A 23,540-nucleotide genomic window follows, 5' to 3' on the forward strand; every position below is an offset into this window, starting at 1 on the left:
CGGACTTCGTACGTTTCTGCTGCCAGAATTTTTCAGAACAATAAATGTGCAGATGTCAAAATTTGGGAAATGAGGTTTCTGCAGGAAAAACAAAGATCTTAATTATCAAGCCGACTCCTAGCCGGGGTGGTAGTCTGTCCGGGGTTTCTGGAATGTGGCTGATATTCTGTATCTGTACAGTGATGACATCATCACTTGACAATTATAACTGTAGACAATCAGACAGGGATCTGTGCTGTCAGGACGGTGGGGAAAACTGCCGCTGCACATCCCTTCTACATTAATATAAATGGTTAATATTTGTTCCTGTGATCTAGTCCTCACTTCTCTGTATAGTCTAATTCAACTGGGCGTGATCGTCATGAAAACACCAATAGCACTGAGGACCACACCCACTTGACTAAACAGACTAGATTTGTATACAGGGAAGAGAATACCATAGAGGAGCAGAACTGGGAAAAAAACAAAAAAAAAACACCAAGTTCAGGAGGTAAAATTCCAGATTTATGGCAAGTGAAAAGTCATCTGTAACTGACATCCTTCTACCTGGATGACGGATCTTCCACACAGAGAAGAATATGATGCTCACAATGGACCGGATTATAGTGTATTTTGGCACCTGGCAGCTACAGGGCAGCAAGTAGAATGGTGAGTTCTGCTCCTGGTGTGCCTGGAGTGACTTGTAGACTTCTCGGAGTAATAGAGAAATCATAACAAAGAAAAAGTTCTGTAAATTTCCAATAGTAATTTTTTCTTGTAGTTTTCAAGAATTCTGCTTGATGTCAGTAAATTGAAGTAATCACAATTTACATTTCACAGTGAGTGCGCTGCCCTGCCCCCTCCTGTCTTGCCTTACCCCCTCCTGCCTTGCCTTCTCATGTCTTGCCTTGCCCTGGCCTCTCTTGTCTTGCCTTGCCCAGCCCTGCCCCCTCTTGTTTTGCCCTCTCCTGTCTTATCTTGCCTTGCCCTCTCTTGTTTTGCCTTGCCCTCTCCTGTCTTGCCTTGTCCTCTCCAGTCTTGCCTTGCCCTCTCCTGTCTTGCCTTGCTCTCTCCAGTCTTGCCTTGCCCTCTCCTGTCTTGCCTTGCCCTCTCCTGTCTTGTCCCCTTCTGTCTTGCATTGCCCTCTCCTGTCTTACCTTGCCCTCTCCTGTCTTGCCTTGCCATCTCCTGTCTTGCCTTGTTTTCTCCTGTCTTGCCTTGCCCTCTCCTGTCTTGTCTTGCCCTCTCCTGTCTTGCCTTGCCCTCTCTGACTTGCCTTGCCCCCTCCTGTCTTGCCTTGCCCCCTCCTGTCTTGCCTTTACCTCTCCTGTCTTGCCTTCCCCTCTCCTGTCTTGCATTGCCCCCTCCTGTCATGCCTTGCCCTCTCCTGTCTTGCCTTGCCCTCTCCTGTCTTGCCTTGCCCCCTCCTGTCTTGCCTTGCCCCCTCCTGTCTTGCCTTTACCTCTCCTGTCTTCCCCTCTCCTGTCTTGCATTGCCCCCTCCTGTCTTGCCTTGCTCTCTCCTGTCTTGACTTGCCCCTTCTGTCTTGCTCTCTCCTGTCTTGCCTTGCCCTCTCCTGTCTTGCCTTGCCCTCTCCTGTCTTGCCTTGCCCCCTCCTGTCTTGCCTTGCCCTCTCCTGTCTTGCCTTGCTCTCTCTGTCTTGCCATGCCCTCTCCTGTCTTGCCTTGCCCCCTCCTGTCTTGCCTTGCCCTCTCCTGTCTTGCCTTGCCCCCTCCTGTCTTGCCTTGCCCTCTCCTGTCTTGCCTTGCCCCCTCCTGTCTTGCCTTGCCCACTCCTGTCTTGCCTTTACCCCTCCTGTCTTGCCTTCCCCTTTCCTGTCTTGCCTTGCCCCCTCCTGTCTTGCCCTTACCTCTCCTGTCTTGCCTTTACCTCTCCTGTCTTGCCTTCCCCTCTCCTGTCTTGCCTTGCCCCCTCCTGTCTTGCCTTTACCTCTCCTGTCTTGCATTCCCCTCTCCTGTTTTGCCTTGCCCTCTCTGTCTTGCCAGCTCCTCTCTTGCCTTGCCCCCTCGTGTCTTGGCCCCTCCTGTCTTGCCTTGCCCTCTCCTGTCTTGCCTTGCCCCCTTCTGTCTTACCCCCTCCTGTCTTGCCTTGCCCTCTCCTGTCTTGCCTTGCCCTCTTTTGCCTTTCCCTCTCCTGTCTTGCCTTGCCCCCTCCTGTCTTGCCTTACCCCTTCCTGTTTTGCCTTGCCCCCTCCTGTTTTGCCTTGCCCCCTCCTGTCTTGCCTTGCCCCCTCCTGTCTTGACTTGCCCCCTCCTGTCTTGACTTGCCCCCTCCTGTCTTGCCTTGCCCCCTCCTGTCTTGCCTTTACCTCTCCTGTCTTGCCTTCCCCTCTCCTGTCTTGCCTTGCCCCCTCCTGTCTTGCCTTGCCATCTCCTCTCTTGCCTTGCCCCTCGTGTCTTGCCTTGCCCCCTCGTGTCTTGCCTTGCCCCCTGCTGTCTTGCCTTGCCCTCTCTGTCTTGCCTTGCCCCCTCCTGTCTTGCCTTGCCCTCTCCTGTCTTGCCCTCTCCTGTCTTGCTTTGCCCCCTCCTGTCTTGCCTTTACCTCTCCTGTCTTGCCTTCCCCTCTCCTGTTTTGCCTTGCCCTCTCTGTCTTGCCAGCTCCTCTCTTGCCTTGCCCCCCGTGTCTTGCCTTGCCCCCTTCTGTCTTACCCCCTCCTGTCTTGCCTTGCCCTCTCCTGTCTTGCCTTGCCCTCTTTTGCCTTCCCCTCTCCTGTCTTGCCTTGCCCCCTCCTGTCTTGCCTTACCCCTTCCTGTTTTGCCTTGCCCCCTCCTGTTTTGCCTTGCCCCCTCCTGTCTTGCCTTGCCCCCTCCTGTCTTGCCTTTACCTCTCCTGTCTTGCCTTCCCCTCTCCTGTCTTGCCTTGCCCCCTCCTGTCTTGCCTTGCCATCTCCTCTCTTGCCTTGCCCCTCGTGTCTTGCCTTGCCCCCTCGTGTCTTGCCTTGCCCCCTGCTGTCTTGCCTTGCCCTCTCTGTCTTGCCTTGCCCCCTCCTGTCTTGCCTTGCCCTCTCCTGTCTTGCCTTGCCCTCTCCTGTCTTCCTTTGCCCTCTCCTGTCTTGCCTTGCCCTCTCCTGTCTTGTCTTGCCTTGCCCTCCATAGTGATCCCACCCCACGCATATTGAGCTTGCTGCCCCTTCTGTACACTGAGCCCACCACACACTGCCCCTGCATGTTTGGACCTGTGAGCGCTTACCTGCTCCCGGTTTCAGCGTCGTTTCCTCCTCTGCGGCGCTCTACAGTGACAGCGGCAGTGTCATGTGGTAAACGCATGGCGCTCCCGAGATGTCTGGATCATGTGCACGCTGCTGTCCATGGAGCCAGGGAGGAGATTGGCGGCGCTCCACTGACCCTGGAAGTGCCAACGCACACATTATATGATACATCATCTGACACAAATGAAAACAAAGACGCTGCCCCCTCCACCTACCCACAGCAAAGACTCCGGTTTTCTTATAGAGTGGGGAAGCGGGATATATATATATATATATATATATATATATCATTTTGTTTATAAATCTTGATCTTGGTGCCACCCATCCCACAACCTGCCGCCCTAGGCACTGGACCTCTGGTGCCCAGTGGTAATACGGGCCTGTAGGTGTATGAAGGGGAGACTGTGTGCAAAAAAACTGGTCACTCCAGGGTGCACAGAGTGCATGTGCTTGGTCTGAACAGTCGCATTGTGCTAACAGATTTCCTTAATTCTAGCGTACGAGAGTGATATTGATACACTGTAACAAATCCTCAGCCATGTGGGCAGGATTTAGGCAGGGGTGACTCCCGGAAAGGTTGATACTTCTCCCTTTTGTATCCTGTTTCCGGCCTCGTTGGCATCTGACAATATAATTGGGCCCTCGCGTTCTCTGCCTTTCTGGCTTTGCCGTTACATTATAATCCGGGGCTGCGCTCTGTGATGTGACCTTTCTCAGCAGCTGCTCTTTCTCCGTGGGACGTGGCGTAATGCCCTGTGCCGTCGTGTCCACGGGCGGTGTTCTATCGTCTTCTAGGCGAGGAGTGAAGTGGTAACATATTATCCACTTGTTACTCCGACTCTTTACCTCGGGTTCTGTTTCCAAGGAGCAGAAAGTGATTGATTTGGTTCCGAGGGACAGAGACCTCTATAAATATAAAAACTATCCGAACTCCCAGCGGCCTTGGGAGGATAATGTATGCGGCTACCTCTGCTACTCACTCGTATATTTCTCGTCAACGCTGATGGCCACACTTGTCTACAAACATACGGTGAACAGGCCAAGCCTCTGATGCCTGACATGATGGGGAGCACACAGGGGAATCGCCGGTAGCTAATGGCGGAGCGTGTGCAAGCGCAGCTGCCGCAGATTTATGTCACTCCTGGGGCCACAGCAATCCTCTGTACCGTCCATAACAAGCAGCCGCGCACCGAAGGTCTTATCATATCAATAGTGAATATCTGCTTTTCTCACAGAAGACCCCGGGCCCACCCCTGCCTCAGCGAGGCCGGGCGGCCATGATGTACATGATGTCTCCAGTCAACACTATGGATTCATAGTTCAGCTCCATTACTCAACATCCTCGCGTCACATTATGTCGTCGTCCAATTATTCTAGTGCCTGGATCTCCATCTCCGAGCTCCCATAGTTCTGTGTTATTGTACCACGACTGTTCTCATGAATGTGAGGTGATGTATACCGATGTAACAGAGCTGACAACCCCACAATTATTCAGGCTGGTTGTCAGCTGTAAGAGATGAGCTGAAGCCTGTGGCGTAACTAGACTCCGCACATGGGAACCCACCTGCATGTTGGTCAGATGTGTGGGGGCTTGTAACGTTCTAGATCTTATAAAGACTCGTGTTCGCCTCCCCCATATAATGATGCCTCCTGTCCTGGGACCCTTCCTGGTATAATGTCTCCCGTCTTGGGACCCTTCCTGGTATAATGTCTCCCGTCCTGGGACCCTTCCTGGTATAATGTCTCCCATCTTGGGACTCTTCCTGGTATAATGTCTCCCGTCCTGCGACCCTTACTGGTATGCCTCCTCTCCTGGGACCCTTCCTGGTATAATGTCTCCGGTCCTGGGACCCTTCCTGGTATAATGTCTCCCGTCCTGGGACCCTTCCTGGTATAATGTCTCCCGTCCTGGTACCCCGCCTGGTATAATGTCTCCCATCCTGGGACCCTTCCTGGTATAATGTCTCCCATCTTGGGACCCTTCCTGGTATAATGTCTCCCGTCCTGCGACCCTTACTGGTATAATGCCTCCTCTCCTGGGACCCTTCCTGGTATAATATCTTTTGTCCTGGGACAGTTCCTGGTATGATGTCTGCCATACTGCAACCCTTCTTGGTATAATGTCTTTTGTCCTGGGACCCTTCCTGGTATGTCTCCCATTCTGGGACCCTTCCTGGTATAATGTATCCCGTCTTGGGACCCTTCCTGGTATAATGTCTCCTGTCCTGGGACCCTTCCTGGTATAATATCTTTTGCCCTGGGACCCTTCCTGGCATGATGTCTCCCATCCTGGAACCCTTCCTGGTATAATGTCTTTTGTCCTGGGACCCTTCCTGGTATGATGTCTCCCATCCTGGGACCCTTCCTGGTATAATGTGTTTTGTCCTGGGACTCTTCCTGGTATGATGTCTCCCATCCTGCGACCCTTCCTGGTATGATGTCTCCCATCCTCAAACCCTTCCTAGTATAATGTATTTTGTCCTGGGACCCTTCCTGGTATGATGTCTCCTGTCCTGGGACCCTTCCTAGTAAAATGTATTTTGTCCTGGGATCCTTTCTAGTATGATGTCTCATGTCCTGCGACCCTTACTGGTATAATGTCTTTTGTCCTGGGACCCTTCCTGGTATAATGTATTTTGTCCTCGGACCCTTCCTGGTATGATGTCTCCTGTCCTGGGACCCTTCCTAGTATAATGTATTTTGTCCTGGGATCCTTTCTAGTATGATGTCTCCTGTCCTGCGACCCTTACTGGTATAATGTCTTTTGTCCTGGGACCCTTCCTGGTATGATGTCTCCCATCCTGGGACCCTTGCTGGTATAATGTCTTTTCTCCTGGGACCCTTCCTGGTATGATGTCTCCCGTCCTGGGACCCTTCCTGGTATAATGTCTTTTGTCCTAGGACCCTTCCTGGTATGATGTCTCCCATCCTGGGACCCTTCCTTGTATAATGTCTTTTGTCCTGGGACCCTTCCTGGTTTGATGTCTCTCGTCTTGCGACCCTTGCTGTTATGTCTCCCATCCTGCGACCCTTCTTGGTATGATGTGACTTAAAGGTAGTTGTCCTCTTACTTGGTCTCCAAGGTGGATACACCAAGTGCTCCTTTCCTTTCTGTATCTGGGATAGTTGTTTAAGAGAATATTCTCACAATAAGAGCCCGGCCTTTCCGACATTCACTTCAGCCTGGGAGTAACAGTGTCCGGCATCCAGCACTTGTTGACCCACATAAGATTTTGTTACCATCATTACAGATCTAGTTTGGCCTAATGAACTTTGTAAAGGCAATGGATTAAAATGCCAAAGAATCAAGTATTTCATTGATAAATTTCAAAAGTTGAGTGAAGCAAAGATAAAGGAAAGAGTCTTTATTGGACCTCAGATACGCAAGATTCTTCAAGATGAGGAGTTTCTCCAATTGTTTTCAAGCAAGGAAAAGTCTGCATGGGTCGCATTCGCATTAGTGGGAACTAAATTTTGGGGAAGCTAGAGCAGATAACTATGAAGAGTTGGTGGAAAAACTTCTCAACTTATAAGGATCTAGGCTGTGACATGTCCTTAAAGATTCATTTTTTACATTCGCATCTAGACTTTTTTCCACCAAACTGCAGTGACGAGCACGGCGAGAGATTTCACCAAGATATTGCGGCTAAGGAGAAATGATATCAATAAAATGGAATCCATCAATGCTGCGGATTACTGTGGACGATTGTAAGCGATGATCCAAGGCAGGAGTACAAGAGACGAGCAAAAGAGTTATCACTGAATGCAGAGCAAATGTTGTAGAGCAATTGCAACTGTTTATAATTTGCAGTAGTGATTAGACGCTTTACTTACTGTAATTGTTACTACGTGTCCTATAAAAATCAGAAATTGTCACAAAATATTCTGCATCTTCATATTTGCAAAAGAAAAATAGTTTCAAAGTACTGAAACTTTTATGCATTAATTCTATGTAGCAGGAAAAGGAAAACTCTGATATCATAGAAACAAGAGACCACGGAGAATATTCATAGTCAGATTTGAATTCAGGATGTGAAAATCATTAAGAAATGGCTGATGTCATGTCTGAGCCCGACAACGTCTGAAAATATGTAGAATAGTCTGCGGTGTCACTTGACGGATTATTCTAGATATTTTGTCTCTCCTTTTCTGTAACTTTGTGACATTGGCAGTAGGAGGTGATTATAATTTGTGTGGGTGAATTGGATGTATCCGGGGTGCTCTATTAGCTTTGCTGGTGGTGATTTCCGTGGCCGGGGCTGCGTTGGGGACATCGACTGCTTCCTAATGATTACCAATACAACTTCAGGCCTCACAATGCAGCCAGTGATTGCCCTGACACATTGACTTCCTGCCAATGAAGGGCTATCGAGTGGCCGCACGGCAGCGAGATCCTCATTGTGTGGTGATGATAAAACCATTTATATGGAGAAAGAAGATGTAATGGCCGGGCCCGAGCGCCGCTCTGCAGCTGCTGCATTTAAAAAAAATCATTCTGAGCGTTTAAGGTAGATAAAAAGGCAGGTAATTATTTGGGTCAACTGCGCGGCGGGCTCAGAAATCAGCCGGCGCTCGCCTCTGTCTGAACACAGGCCTCATTGTGCTCTGTGCGGAGAATGTGGCTCATCACCTCAATAGCCCTGATTGCACCATTATTCCCTTTCTCTTCTCAGTTTTGTCCTCTCAATGTGCAGGACGGTAATATCTGACTCCTGTAGGAAGCATAGAAAGCCAGGGATTAGCCTCAGGGTGTTGAGGTGTCATAATGAATTGACCCTGCTCACTAATGATGAGATGAACCTGAAGACCCCACCCACTAATGATGAGATGACCCTGCCCTCTGAGATAACTTTGCTAACTCTGCCCTCTAATATGACCCCACCCACTAATGATGAGAAAACCCTACTGACCCTGCACTCTAATGAGGTGTTGATCCCACTATTGAGATGTTCATGAAGCCTCCGCCTCCTAATTATGAGATGACCATGACTCAGCTGGCCCCATCCTATGATCCTTCACCCAATAAAAATGAGATGACTCTGCCTTTTAATAAGATGACTGAGCGACCCCACCCCTAATAATGAGATGTCCACACCCCTAATGATGAGATGGTTATGATCCAGCCCCCTAATGCAATGACTCCACTCCTAATTATGAGATGACTCTGCTGACCCCGTCCTCTTATATGGCCCTAGTCTTAATGATCAGGTTACTTTGCTGACCCCACCCACTAGTGATGGTGAGATGAATCTGGTGATAGAGATGACTCTTCCTCCTGGTGATGGAGAGACGACTCTGCCTCCTGGTAATGGTGAGATGACTTTGCCTCCCGATTGTTGTTGATATAACTCTGCTTCCTGGTGATGGTGAGACAACCCTGCCTCCCGGTGATTGTGAGACGACTCTGCCTCCCGGTTGTTGTTGATATGACTCTGCCTCCTGGGAATGGTGAGATAACTCTGCCTCCTGACGATGGTAAGATGACTCTGCTTCTGGAATATTAACGAGCTGTTCGATTATCGCTCGGCTTTCTTGTAGTTCTCTGATGCTTTTCCTGATGCCTTGATCCTGTCTCTGACTCTGCCTATATTTCAAAAACCTGACCGGCACATCCAGACATAGACTAAGTGTGAACAGGTGCTGAACCTAGAGTCGCCAACTCGTATATAGTTAAGTAAATAAGGCAGCACACTGCAGCGCTAGAACATGCAAACTTGAAATACGAAATTTGAACTGCATTACTGCACTAGAAATATGAAAAATGAGAGCGTTTAGCGCATAAAAATGGCCAATTTTATGTGTACCTGGTAGCCACTTTACGGCATCTCTCTTATACCAGGTCCTAAACTTGCCTTACCTCGCTGAGAACAAACGTCTCCATCTGAATGGGTACATGTGAAACCTCTTCCTAGACTAAAATTTTCTCTCTCTGTGGAGGGGTATTGGACCTGTTGTAATTAAAACACCTGTGGCTAGGAGGCGGAGTGCACGATCAGAAGGCTAGAGAATACATTTCAAAACGCCGTAAAGTGGCTACCAGGTACACATAAAATTGGCCATTTTTATGCGCTAAACGCTCTCATTTTTCATATTTCTAGTGCAGTAATGCAGTTCAAATTTCGTATTTCAAGTTTGCATGTTCTAGCGCTGCAGTGTGCTGCCTTATTTACTTATCTGACTCTGCCTATGATATGACATGTTTCTACTGTTCGTCCTCCAGACTTTGACCATGACTTGTCTGACTACACCCTAACTGGTCTTCCGGGATCAGGTCCTGGATATTTCTCAGACTTCAGGTTATTGCTCATGTCCCTTTTCTGGGGTAATGTTCTCTCTCTTGGGACACTTTCTGATGAGCGACGTCTTTGGTAGATTACGCCCCTCACGCCGTTGCGCTTTCCCTGGACAGATCTCCCGCACTCTCATCTTCGGCTGTAAAACATAATTGCATTTTTGTTTTTACTAGTTTTGTCTTTCTCTGGTCGTGGATTCATCTAACCCTGAAATATGGCTCCTTATAGTTTTCTAAGACAATCGGCGCAGTAATAAAATATGACGGCACAGACAAAACTGCGGCCGTCGGGTCACAGCCGAGGAAAATGTCGGCTTTGTGACTTCATGCTTCAATTTGTGAGCAAGTTCTTTGGTTTCTGACTGTCGGTGAATGAAAACATCCATTATTTATACACGGAAGCTGAGCCCCTTCTTATCGTGTCCTGACCTGACATTTCCTATCCAGAAAAAACATTGTAGCTTTGCACAAACCTATTATAATCCAGTAAGAAGCCGTGAGAAGGCGGCGGTAACAATGTATCAGTGTAGTGACCTCATAACTCATCATCTGCCTGTAGACGGGTGGCGGAAGCTTCTCTTCTGTCCTGTTCACATTCTGTGCAGTGGATACTCGAGGACGGTGGGTTCAGAGTGGCGCGTTCCTCCATATTGTCAATTCTCTGTGGTGTCGTCTGCCCGCACCAGACGCCGCGGCATATCATCATGCTTTATATACTTTTATGGTCCCATGTATGACCGTTAATTGATACTATATGGACTGCAATAATCAATTAGATTTAATTAAAGGTTTTATCTTCCTTCAAGAATCCCTTGTTGAGCAATAAATTCTGCAAGAGCCTAGCTGAGATTCGGGAACCAAGAGCGAAAGAGAGCGATAGCAGATAAAAAGGGGATGGAGGCATCAATGCAGAGATTTAGGGTGAGCAATATAAGATGTCCCAGTCGAACACCCTCCAGAAAGGACCAGGTCAATCCCCTTCTAACGAGGTCATATGCAGACCTAATGGCTGAGCAGACAGCCAACAACAGGTACAAGGTGTCTCGGCTAATACCAAGCTCCACCGTCACACGAGTTGGATGGGTGGTTGCGGTTCTCACTTCTTACTCATATTTAAATAACTGAGCAAATCACCAACTATGGCGGCCCAGATGGACAATTTGCAGCCATTGGTGGTGATAAATGGAGGACCATGGTTGATAGTCATCCTCTTGGATGCATCCACTGAATTGAGACTGTGCTCGACTTATGAATTGGTGCTATTCGTTTTGAAGTTGATTTGAAAGAAGTTGATCAATTTGATGTATTGACAGGTATGACTGGTGAATGATGGGCTCCTTCACCCAGAGGGAAAATGGATCAACATGCTCTCAGTTTTCTCTTGTACCTACAGCCGGTCCTATAATGCTTAAATGATGCAAGTGCCCCAACAGCAGTAGTCATCTATCTATATATATAATTGCCTAAGGGTTTTTCCGTCTGTCTGTCTTTCTGTCTGTCTGTCTGTCTGTCCTGGAAATCCCACGTCTCTGATTGGTCGAGGCCTGGCGGCCTCGACCAATCAGCAACGGGCACAGCATCGACGTAGAAATCCCGCGCCTCTGATTGGTCGAGGCCATCAGGCCTCGACCAATCAACAACGGGCACAGCGACGATGATGTCATAAAGGACATAGAAATCCCACGTTTCTGATTCAGTGACGGGCACAGTATCGACGTAGATGTCATAATGGTTGCCATGGCGATGATGATGTCATAAAGGTTGCCTCGACCAATCAGCGACGGGCACAATCTGCCGCGAATTCTGGAATCATCATTGTCCATATACTACGGGGACATGCATATTCTAGAATACCCGATGAGTTAGAATCGGGCCACAATCTAGTGTCATATAATGGGCCCATGTCCATATACAATACCACCACTCTGACTCCAGGAGGCAGACACAGTAACTTCTGATCTCCCAATAGCCACATCATTATGTCCTTGTCTTCTGTATGCCACAATGGGGGACCCCTCCGTAAGATTAGCTTCTCTAGCTCTGGTCCATCTGTACTTTATGTGAGTTGCCTAATGGCTCTGGTGGGTGTTGTTTTGTTACAGACCTGTCCCGTGCTCAGCACAGACCCTACTTGTTTACTCCTTCTGTATAGGCCCCCTGTTATGTTTGCTAATGACAGGTGTTATGAAGGCAATCCAGAAACACAGTGTGCTTAGCGATCAGAGCGCACACAGTGATCTGACAAATACCCAAAAATACAAGAACGAGCTCTGAGACGTGGAAACTCTGTAGACTGCACACCTGATCCTATCCTAAACACAACTAAAAGCGGCTGTGGATTGCGCCTAACAACTACCTAGGCAACTCGGCACAGCCTAAGAAACTAGCTAGCCTGAAGATAGAAAAATAGGCCTGACTTGCCCCAGAGAAATTCCCCAAAGGAAAAGGCAGCCCCCCACATATAATGACTGTGAGTAAGATGAAAAGACAAAACGTAGGGATGAAATAGATTCAGCAAAGTGGGGCCCGATATTCTAGGACAGAGCGAGGACAGTAAAGCGAACTTTGCAGTCTACAAAAAACCCTAAAGCAAAACCACGCAAAGGGGGCAAAAAAAACCCACCGTGCCGAACTAATGGCACGGCGGTACACCCTTTGCGTCTCAGAGCTTCCAGCAAAACAAAAGACAAGCTGGACAGAAAAAAAGCAACAAAAAGCAAAAAGCACTTAGCTATACAGAGCAGCAGGTCACAGGAACAATCAGGAGAAGCTCAGATCCAACACTGAAACATTGACAAGGAGCAAGGATAGCAGCATCAGGCGGAGTTAAGTAATGAAGCAGTTAACGAGCTCACCAGAACACCTGAGGGAGGAAGCTCAGAAGCTGCAGTACCACTTGTGACCACAGGAGTGAATTCAGCCACAGAATTCACAACAGTACCCCCCCCTTGAGGAGGGGTCACCGAACCCTCACCAGAGCCCCCAGGCCGACCAGGATGAGCCGCATGAAAGGCACGAACAAGATCGGAAGCATGAACATCAGAGGCAAAAACCCAGGAATTATCTTCCTGAGCATAACCCTTCCATTTAACCAGATACTGGAGTTTCCGTCTAGAAACACGAGAATCCAAAATCTTCTCCACAATATACTCCAATTCCCCCTCCACCAAAACCGGGGCAGGAGGCTCAACAGATGGAACCATAGGTGCCACGTATCTCCGCAACAACGACCTATGGAATACATTATGAATGGAAAAGGAGTCTGGGAGGGTCAAACGAAAAGACACAGGATTGAGAACCTCAGAAATCCTATACGGACCAATAAAACGAGGTTTAAATTTAGGAGAGGAAACTTTCATAGGAATATGACGAGAAGATAACCAAACCAGATCCCCAACACGAAGTCGGGGACCCACACGGCGTCTGCGATTAGCGAAAAGTTGAGCTTTCTCCTGGGACAAGATCAAATTGTCCACTACCTGAGCCAAGATCTGCTGCAACCTATCCACCACAGAATCCACACCAGGACAGTCCGAAGAGTCAACCTGTCCTGAAGAGAAACGAGGATGGAACCCAGAATTGCAAAAAAATGGAGAAACCAAGGTAGCCGAGCTGGCCCGATTATTAAGGGCGAACTCAGCCAACGGCAAAAAGGACACCCAATCATCCTGGTCTGCAGAAACAAAACATCTCAGATATGTTTCCAAGGTCTGATTGGTTCGTTCGGTCTGGCCATTAGTCTGAGGATGGAAAGCCGAGGAAAAGGATAGGTCAATGCCCATCCTACCACAAAAGGCTCGCCAAAACCTTGAAACAAACTGGGAACCTCTGTCAGAAACAATATTCTCAGGAATGCCATGCAACCGAACCACATGCTGAAAGAACAAAGGTACCAAATCAGAGGAGGAAGGCAATTTAGCCAAGGGCACCAGATGGACCATTTTAGAAAAGCGATCACAGACCACCCAAATGACTGACATCTTTTGAGAAACGGGAAGGTCAGAAATGAAATCCATCGAAATATGTGTCCAAGGCCTCTTTGGGACCGGCAAGGGCAAAAGCAACCCACTGGCACGAGAACAGCAGGGCTTAGCCCTAGCACAAATCCCACAGGACTGCACAAAAGTACGTACATCCCGTGACAGAGATGGCCACCAGAAAGATCTAGCCACTAACTCTCTGGTACCAAAGATTCCAGGATGACCAGCCACACCGAACAATGAAGTTCAGAGATAAGTTTATTAGTCCACCTATCAGGGACGAACAGTTTCTCTGCTGGACAACGATCAGGTTTATTCGCCTGAAATTTTTGCAGCACCCGCCGCAAATCAGGGGAGATGGCAGACACAATGACTCCTTCCTTGAGGATACCCGCTGGCTCAGATAAACCCGGAGAGTCGGGCACAAAACTCCTAGACAGAGCATCCGCCTTCACATTTTTAGAGCCCGGAAGGTACGAAATCACAAAGTCGAAGCGGGCAAAAAATAACGACCAACGGGCCTGTCTAGGATTCAAGCGCTTGGCAGACTCGAGATAAGTCAAGTTCTTATGATCAGTCAATACCACCACACGATGCTTAGCTCCTTCAAGCCAATGACGCCACTCCTCGAATGCCCACTTCATGGCCAGCAACTCTCGATTGCCCACATCATAATTACGCTCAGCGGGCGAAAACTTCCTGGAAAAGAAAGCACATGGTTTCATCACTGAGCAATCAGAACCTCTCTGTGACAAAACCGCCCCTGCTCCAATCTCAGAAGCATTAACCTCGACCTGGAACGGAAGAGAAACATCTGGCTGACACAACCCAGGGGCAGAACAAAAACGACGCTTCAACTCCTGAAAAGCTTCCACAGCAGCAGAAGACCAATTAACCAAATCAGCACCCTTCTTGGTCAAATCGGTCAATGGTTTGGCAATGCTAGAAAAATTACAGATGAAGCGACGATAAAAATTAGCAAAGCCCAGGAACTTTTGCAGACTTTTCAGAGATGTCGGCTGAATCCAATCCTGGATGGCTTGGACCTTAACTGGATCCATCTCGATAGTAGAAGGGGTAAAGATGAACCCCAAAAATGAAACTTTCTGTACACCGAAGAGACACTTTGATCCCTTCACAAACAAAGAGTTAGCATGCAGGACCTGAAAAACCATTCTGACCTGCTTCACATGAGACTCCCAATCATCTGAGAAGATCAAAATGTCATCCAAGTAAACAATCAGGAATTTATCCAGATACTCACGGAAGATGTCATGCATAAAAGACTGAAACACAGATGGAGCATTGGCAAGTCCGAACGGCATCACTAGATACTCAAAATGACCCTCGGGCGTATTGAATGCAGTTTTCCATTCATCTCCTTGCCTGATTCTCACCAGATTATACGCACCACGAAGATCTATCTTAGTGAACCAACTAGCCCCCTTAATCCGAGCAAACAAGTCAGATAACAATGGCAAGGGATACTGAAATTTAACAGTGATCTTATTAAGAAGGCGGTAATCAATACACGGTCTCAGCGAACCATCCTTCTTGGCTACAAAGAAGAACCCTGCTCCCAGTGGTGATGACGATGGGCGAATATGTCCCTTCTCCAGGGATTCCTTCACATAACTGCGCATAGCGGCGTGTTCGGGCACGGATAAATTAAATAATCGACCTTTAGGGAATTTACTACCAGGAATCAAATTGATAGCACAATCACAATCCCTATGCGGAGGTAGAGCATCGGACTTGGGCTCTTCAAATACATCCTGATAATCAGACAAGAACTCTGGGACCTCAGAAGGGGTGGATGACGAAATCGACAAAAATGGAACATCACCATGTACCCCCTGACAACCCCAGCTGGATACCGACATGGAATTCCAATCCAATACTGGATTATGGGTTTGTAGCCATGGCAACCCCAACACGACCACATCATGCAGATTATGCAACACCAGAAAGCGAATAACTTCCTGATGTGCAGGAGCCATGCACATGGTCAGCTGGGCCCAGTATTGAGGTTTATTCTTGGCCAAAGGTGTAGCATCAATTCCTCTCAATGGAATAGGACACCGCAAAGGCTCCAAGAAAAACCCACAACGTTTAGCATAATCCAAATCCATCAGATTCAGGGCAGCGCCCGAATCCACAAACGCCATGACAGAAAACGACGACAAAGAGCATATCAAGGTAATGGACAGAAGGAATTTGGACTGTACAGTACCAATGACGGCAGACCTAGCGGACCGCTTAGTGCGCTTAGGACAATCAGAAATAGCATGAGTGGAATCACCACAGTAGAAACACAGACCATTCAGACGTCTGTATTCCTGCCGTTCAACTCTAGTCATAGTCCTATCGCACTGCATAGGCTCAGGTTTAACCTCAGGCAGTACCGCCAAATGGTGCACAGATTTACGCTCGCGCAAGCGTCGACCGATCTGAATGGCCAAAGACAAAGACTCATTCAAACCAGCAGGCATAGGAAATCCCACCATGACATCCTTAAGAGCCTCAGAGAGACCCTTTCTGAACAAAGCTGCCAGCGCAGATTCATTCCACTGAGTGAGTACTGACCATTTCCTAAATTTCTGACAATATACTTCTATCTCATCCTGACCCTGACACAAAGCCAGCAAATTTTTCTCAGCCTGATCCACTGAATTAGGCTCATCGTACAGCAATCCGAGCGCCAGGAAAAACGCATCGACACTACTCAATGCAGGGTCTCCTAGCGCAAGAGAAAATGCCCAGTCTTGAGGGTCGCCGCGCAAAAAAGAAATAATAATCAAAACCTGTTGAATAGGATTACCAGAAGAATGAGGTTTCAAGGCCAGAAATAGCTTACAATTATTTTTGAAACTTAGAAACTTAGTTCTATCTCCAAAAAACAAATCAGGAATAGGAATTCTTGGTTCTAACATAGATTTCTGATCAATAGTATCTTGAATTTTTTGTACATTTATAACGAGATTATCCATTGAAGAGCACAGACCCTGAATATCCATGTCCACACCTGTGTCCAGAATCATCCAAATGTCTAGGGGAAAAAAAAAAGTGAACACAGAGCAGAAAAAAAAAAAAAAAAAAAATGATATCAGAACTTTTTCTTTCCCTCTATTGAGAATCATTAGAGTGGCTCCTTGTACTGTTATGTTTGCTAATGACAGGTGTTATGAAGGCAATCCAGAAACACAGTGTGCTTAGCGATCAGAGCGCACACAGTGATCTGACAAATACCCAAAAATACAAGAACGAGCTCTGAGACGTGGAAACTCTGTAGACTGCACACCTGATCCTATCCTAAACACAACTAAAAGCGGCTGTGGATTGCGCCTAACAACTACCTAGGCAACTCGGCACAGCCTAAGAAACTAGCTAGCCTGAAGATAGAAAAATAGGCCTGACTTGCCCCAGAGAAATTCCCCAAAGGAAAAGGCAGCCCCCCACATATAATGACTGTGAGTAAGATGAAAAGACAAAACGTAGGGATGAAATAGATTCAGCAAAGTGGGGCCCGATATTCTAGGACAGAGCGAGGACAGTAAAGCGAACTTTGCAGTCTAAAAAAAACCCTAAAGCAAAACCACGCAAAGGGGGCAAAAAAAAACCACCGTGCCGAACTAACGGCACGGCGGTACACCCTTTGCGTCTCAGAGCTTCCAGCAAAACAAAAGACAAGCTGGACAGAAAAAAAGCAACAAAAAAGCAAAAAGCACTTAGCTATACAGAGCAGCAGGTCACAGGAACAATCAGGAGAAGCTCAGATCCAACACTGAAACATTGACAAGGAGCAAGGATAGCAGCATCAGGCGGAGTTAAGTAATGAAGCAGTTAACGAGCTCACCAGAACACCTGAGGGAGGAAGCTCAGAAGCTGCAGTACCACTTGTGACCACAGGAGTGAATTCAGCCACAGAATTCACAACAGCCCCCATCCTTTTTTTAAAGAAATTCGTCATGCACCTCTGATCCTCATCCTCACCTGAGTATTCAAGTAGCAATGCATGCTGCTGCCAAGTGCTTTCTAGAGGTTCAGCCTCACCATGGCTTCATTTGGGAGCCTAAGAACCTCCACACTGGCCTCCATTTCACGATGGTATTTGTAATTGTGGATGTTTTAATAGTTTTGTATTAACATGAAGTTTGATGCTTAGAAACTGGAACGTTTCCTATTCTTGTAGAGAAGCAGATTGACTAATATGAATGACTGTTTACAAAAAAGTATGAGGACAAAGGTTGAGAGTTCGTTGCAAAGAACGGGTTCAGACTGGAATATAGCAGATGAAATTATCAAACCACACTTCTCACTTGGCACTGCTACATTCAGAAGCCTGACTATCCAGTAAACTGCTCTTGAGTGCTACCCAGCATTCAGCACCTACCACCACTTCAGCTCTGCTCTATCCAGGTACCTGCCAGTCTACTTTCCTCTGATGATCTAAGATGCAATACATACCTTCAACTCTGCTGTATCAAGATTTCTGCAAGCCTCCTCATCTCTGCTATTCCAAGGTGCTATTGAAACCATTTACTCTTCTACAACAAGGTGCATGATTTACCTACTCAACTCTGCTGTCCATGTGTTATGCTCACTCCTACTTCAAGATGCTTTTTGCACATTTGTCTCTGCTTTATCCAGTACCTCCAGCTTTGCTTCTCTACTTGATTCCTGCACATCCAGCTCTGCTAACTTTTGCTGTGTTCATATATTTTTGGATGTCCTGCTCCACTGCATTAATTCCTCTTGTCCATGCTTCTTACCTTGGCTTACAGTTAGCGAACCCACCTCACCTGGTGACCTCATAACACATATCCTACTCCAGATTAGTTTTGCTGCCCAAATTTCATACAGTAAAAAGTGGAGAAAATAAAGACTTCACCCATCATGGCTCAATCGTCTCCATATCTGCGGCTTTGTTTCCCGCCTGAGAGCAGGATCGGGGATTTATGTCATGACAGTCACGTCTTGCTGAGTCCACGGTTAACGTGTAATTAGTATGCGGAGCGGGCAACTTTAATAAGGAAGAATAGGACAGAGCCTTTGTCTCTCTTCATATAAGACGAGCCCCGGAACAGGAGCTGTCACAGAAACGATTAGATCCTCTAATAAAAATGTTCCACAAATATAATTAATATTTTCTTGACTCATTTGAAGCCCCCGCTCTTTCTGACCTTTTGGTGTAAAGACGGAGACTTCACATTTTATTTGGTGACGAACTCAATTAAAAATAAGGAGCGTTCGGAGCAAGAAGAAAATTTAGACTTTTTGACAATGGATGATTTGGAGGAAAAAAACTGTAAAAAAGAAATTAAAAAATGTTCATTTGACACGTTAAGATATTGCGGTGAACACAAAGACGGCCCATTAGTGCGGCTAATGTCGGTGTGGGGGGGATATTGTTCCCGGGGAGTAATGTACCTTTTTTATTCCTGATTTCAATAAGACAGGCGAGAACATTTCTTGCTCATTATGTGAAGAGTTTTATTACAGCGCGGAGCCAGAACAAAGGACATTATGGAAATTAGCGAATTCTCCCGCAGACGAGGCTCTTACTCCTCACTGTCGATCAGACTGTGCAGGAAACCAAACCCATGATGGCGGAGACCTGCGCCGAGGGGGCGATAGGCGGCCGGACACCCAGGTCTGGGGAAGGTTCCTGCAGACCGCCGCTGATCCAGGCTTCATTTTGGTGCTAGATTTGGAGTTCAGAAGACATTTTTCCCTAAAATGAGCAGATCTGGCCAGTTTGCCTCTAGATCTGTATTTGCTATACGTTCGCATAGGAGAATAACAATAGAGGATGTTTGAGAACCGCGGGTGCACATCCCTTTAACTGGTTGTCTTCCCTGTGCACACATGCAGGGCATTGGTGGGTAACTTGGGTTTTGTTCAACAGATTCTGATATAATGGGGGTTATGCCAAAACAGAACCGCCACTTTTCTGGATTAATGGATCGGCAGGCAATTCCAGATTACTGGATGTCTTGCATTTGCAGTTACCGGGGTCTGGAGACATCTCTTGATACTTTTTGTGACCCCCTTCCTTTTCCTTAGAACTTCAGTGACGTTTTTTATGAAGTTCAAAAATGAGAAGTTTTTCAGGCAGAAGCGGTTCCTTCTTTCTGAAGGGTGTGGATTTTTTGTCCTGGTGTTTTATGAGTGTACAGCACCTTATTTGTGTCAGATTCCATCAGTATCTGACACTGCAGGTACAGACCAGGTTCTGGATTACTGAACTTCTACACTTCTGTGGTAAGTGTCTTCCATGCTGTTCAGCAGAGCTCAGTGGATGCCAGATTACCACACGTTCTAGAGTATTGGACGGATGTAGAATATGCTTAGTTCAGTCTAGTGTCTGCATTTTGAGAGTCTCCTCCCGATTTGGTCTGGATTATCGGTCTTTTTGCTTCTAGGTGACTGGATTTGCTCTTTAGTTTGTAGTCTGGGTTGATCTCTTGCTTTATGTTGGTGGTTTGCTTCCTGCAATGGCTCACTTGATTTTTGACGCTCTAGTCCCCTGGAAATCCTCGCCGGGGAAATTACCAAGCACCATCTTGACTGGTTTCATCTTAGGACAATTCCGGCAGGATCTGCATTGGCCATTGATTATCTGCTCCCAGAACGGATGGCCCCATCCTCTGCACACAATCACACTCGGCGGCCGGACGCCTCATCCACCGATCAGAGTCTTCTTCCTTCAATATTTCCAATTCCATCAGTAAAATCCTCTCCTCCGCTGATAATGGCAGAATACCCAGCTCACTGGATGTAGTTAATCTCCTGCAACTACTCCCTCAATTATCCGCCAACCTGACCAACACTTCTAGAGCAATATCGATACATGTAATGCAAAGGGAAACCATCTTCCTGCCAATATAGAAGGTGGGATACTAGATGGTGGATACCCTGGGCGGCCATGGACCGAGCAGTGGAGACCCCCGGCTATCCCCCCTGTACAGGCATCAGGACTTATCTGTCTTAGTGAAACCTCCAATATAACGTGACAGATGATGGAAAAGTAGTTGTAAGACGTGATCGATGAAGTGGAGCCAGACAAGTGGGGTCAGGGGACCCTGTAGTGTGGTCAAGATGGAAGTTGGGGCAGGTGGTGTTCTGTTGTGAGTTCTGTTTTTGGGCTCCCTCTGGTGGTTACTGATGGTACTGGGTGACTTGTGTTCTCTGCGGTCTCTGGTGTCCACCTGTTCCATCAGGTTATGGGAGTTTCCTATTTAACCTGGCCTTTTTGTCATTTCCTCGCCAGCTATCAATGTAATCAGCGTGTCTTTTTACCTCTGCTCCCTGCGTCTGTTATCTTCAGGACAAGCTAAGTTTTGATTTTCCTGTTCCACGTTTTGCTTTATTTTTGTCTTTGTCCAGCTTGCTGATATGTGATTCCTTGCTGCTGGTTGCTCTAGTGGGCTGAAATTACTCCTCATGTTCCATGAGTTGGCACATGAGTTCAAGTAATTTCAGGATGGTTTTTTGAAGGGTTTTTCGCTGACCGCGCAGTTCACTTTTGTATCCTCTGCTATCTTGCTATCTAGCTTTAGCGGGCCTCATTTTTGCTGATTCTATTTTCATAACTACGTATGTGCTTTCCTCTCATTTCACCGTTATTACATGTGGGGGGCTGCTATTTCTGTGGGGTGTTTCTCTGGAGGCAAGTGAGGTCTGTGTTTCTTCTAATAGGGGAAGTTAATCCTTCGGCTGGCGCGAGACGTCTAGGAATCATCGTAGGCACGTTCCCCGGCGACTGCTAGTTGTGTGTTTAGGTTCAGGATCGCGGTCAGCTCAGGTTCCATCACCCTAGAGCTTGTTTTGTTTTTGTGCTTGTCCTTTTGTGATCCCCTGCCATTGGGATCATGACAGTATAGCCGGCCCTAAAAAATTGGTCATCGTTTTGGCTGAAGTAGGAGGAAAAGTAGTCTGAGGAAGTTTTTTTTTTTTTTTTTGTCTTCCCCTCCTCAGTGTTTGCTGCCTAGCCTTAATTGCAGCTTGGCTGTTTTTTCCTCCTCTTAATCCTTGAATGGCTCTGACCTCAGCGGTTTATCATGGACGTCCAGAGTTTGGCTTCCAGCCTGAATAATCTTGCTGCTAAGGTTCAAAATATACAAGATTTTGTTGTACATACGCCTATGTCTGAACCTAGAATTCCTATCCCAGAGTTTTTTTCTGGAGATAGATCTAGTTTTCTGAATTTTAGGAACAATTGCAAGTTGTTTCTTTCCTTGAAATCTCGCTCCTCTGGAGACCCTGCTCAGCAGGTCAAGATTGTTATATCTTTCCTGCGGGGTGACCCTCAGAATTGGGCATTTGCATTGGCACCAGGGGATCCTGCGTTGCTCAATGTGGATGCGTTTTTTCTGGCATTGGGTTTGCTCTATGAGGAACCTAACCTAGAGATTCAGGCTGAAAAAGCTTTATTGGCTCTCTCTCAGGGGCAAGATGAAGCAGAAATATATTGTCAGAAATTTCGGAAGTGGTCGGTGCTTACTCAGTGGAATGAGTGCGCTCTGGCTGCAAAATTTAGAGATGGCCTTTCTGAGGCCATTAAAGATGTTATGGTGGGGTTCCCGGCGCCTACAGGTCTGAATGAGTCCATGACTATGGCTATTCAGATTGATCGGCGTTTACGGGAGCGCAAACCTGTGCACCATTTGGCGGTGTCTTCAGAACAGGCACCTGAGATAATGCAATGTGATAGAATTCAATCCAGAAGTGAACAACAAAATTATAGGCGGAAAAATGGATTGTGTTTTTATTGTGGTGATTCAGCTCATGTTATATCAGCATGCTCTAAACGCACAAAAAAGGTTGATAAGTCTGTTGCCATTGGTACTTTACAGTCTAAGTTCATTCTGTCTGTGACTCTGATTTGTTCATTATCATCCATTTCCGTCGATGCCTATGTGGATTCAGGCACTGCCCTGAGTCTTATGGATTGGTCATTTGCCAATCGCTGTGGGTTTAGTCTGGAACCTCTGGAAGTTCCTATTCCTTTGAAAGGAATTGACTCTACACCTTTGGCTATGAATAAACCTCAGTACTGGACACAAGTGACCATGCGTATGACTCCCGTTCATCAGGAGGTGATTCGCTTCCTGGTACTGTATAATTTACATGATGTCTTAGTGCTTGGTCTGCCATGGTTACAAACTCATAACCCAGTCCTGGACTGGAAAACAATGTCTGTGTTAAGCTGGGGATGTCAGGGGGTTCATGATGATGCATCTCCGATTTCTATCGCTTCATCTACTCCTTCTGAGGTTCCGGTATTTTTGTCTGATTATCGGGAGGTTTTTGAGGAGCCTAAGCTCAGTTCGCTTCCTCCTCACAGGGATTGCGATTGTGCTATAGATTTGATTCCTGGCAGTAAATTCCCTAAAGGTCGTTTGTTCAATCTGTCAGTGCCAGAGCATACTGCTATGCGGAATTATGTTAAGGAGTCCTTGGAAAAGGGACATATCCGTCCATCTTCGTCCCCTTTGGGAGCAGGTTTTTTTTTCGGGGCCAAAAAAGATGGTTCCTTGAGGCCTTGCATAGATTATCGTCTTTTGAATAAGATTACAGTCAAATATCAGTATCCTTTGCCATTGTTGACTGATTTGTTTGCTCGCATTAAGGGGGCTAAATGGTTCACTAAGATTGATCTTCGGGGTGCGTATAATCTTGTGCGGATAAGGCAGGGTGATGAGTGGAAAACCGCATTTAATACGCCTGAGGGCCATTTCGAGTATTTGGTGATGCCTTTTGGACTTTCTAATGCTCCTTCTGTCTTCCAGTCTTTTATGCACGATATTTTCCGTGAATATCTGGATAAATTTATTATCGTGTATTTGGATGATGTTTTGGTTTTTTCTGATGACTGGGAGTCTCATGTTCAGCAGGTCAGGAAGGTGTTTCAGGTCCTGCGGGCCAATTCTTTGTTTGTAAAGGGTTCTAAATGTCTCTTTGGAGTCCAGAAGATTTCCTTTTTGGGGTATATTTTTTCCCCTTCTACTATTGAGATGGATCCCGTCAAGGTTCAGGCTATTTGTGACTGGACGCA

The sequence above is a fragment of the Ranitomeya imitator genome, chromosome 1 (assembly GCF_032444005.1).
Source record: "Ranitomeya imitator isolate aRanImi1 chromosome 1, aRanImi1.pri, whole genome shotgun sequence".
NCBI classification, from domain to species: Eukaryota; Metazoa; Chordata; class Amphibia; order Anura; family Dendrobatidae; genus Ranitomeya; species Ranitomeya imitator.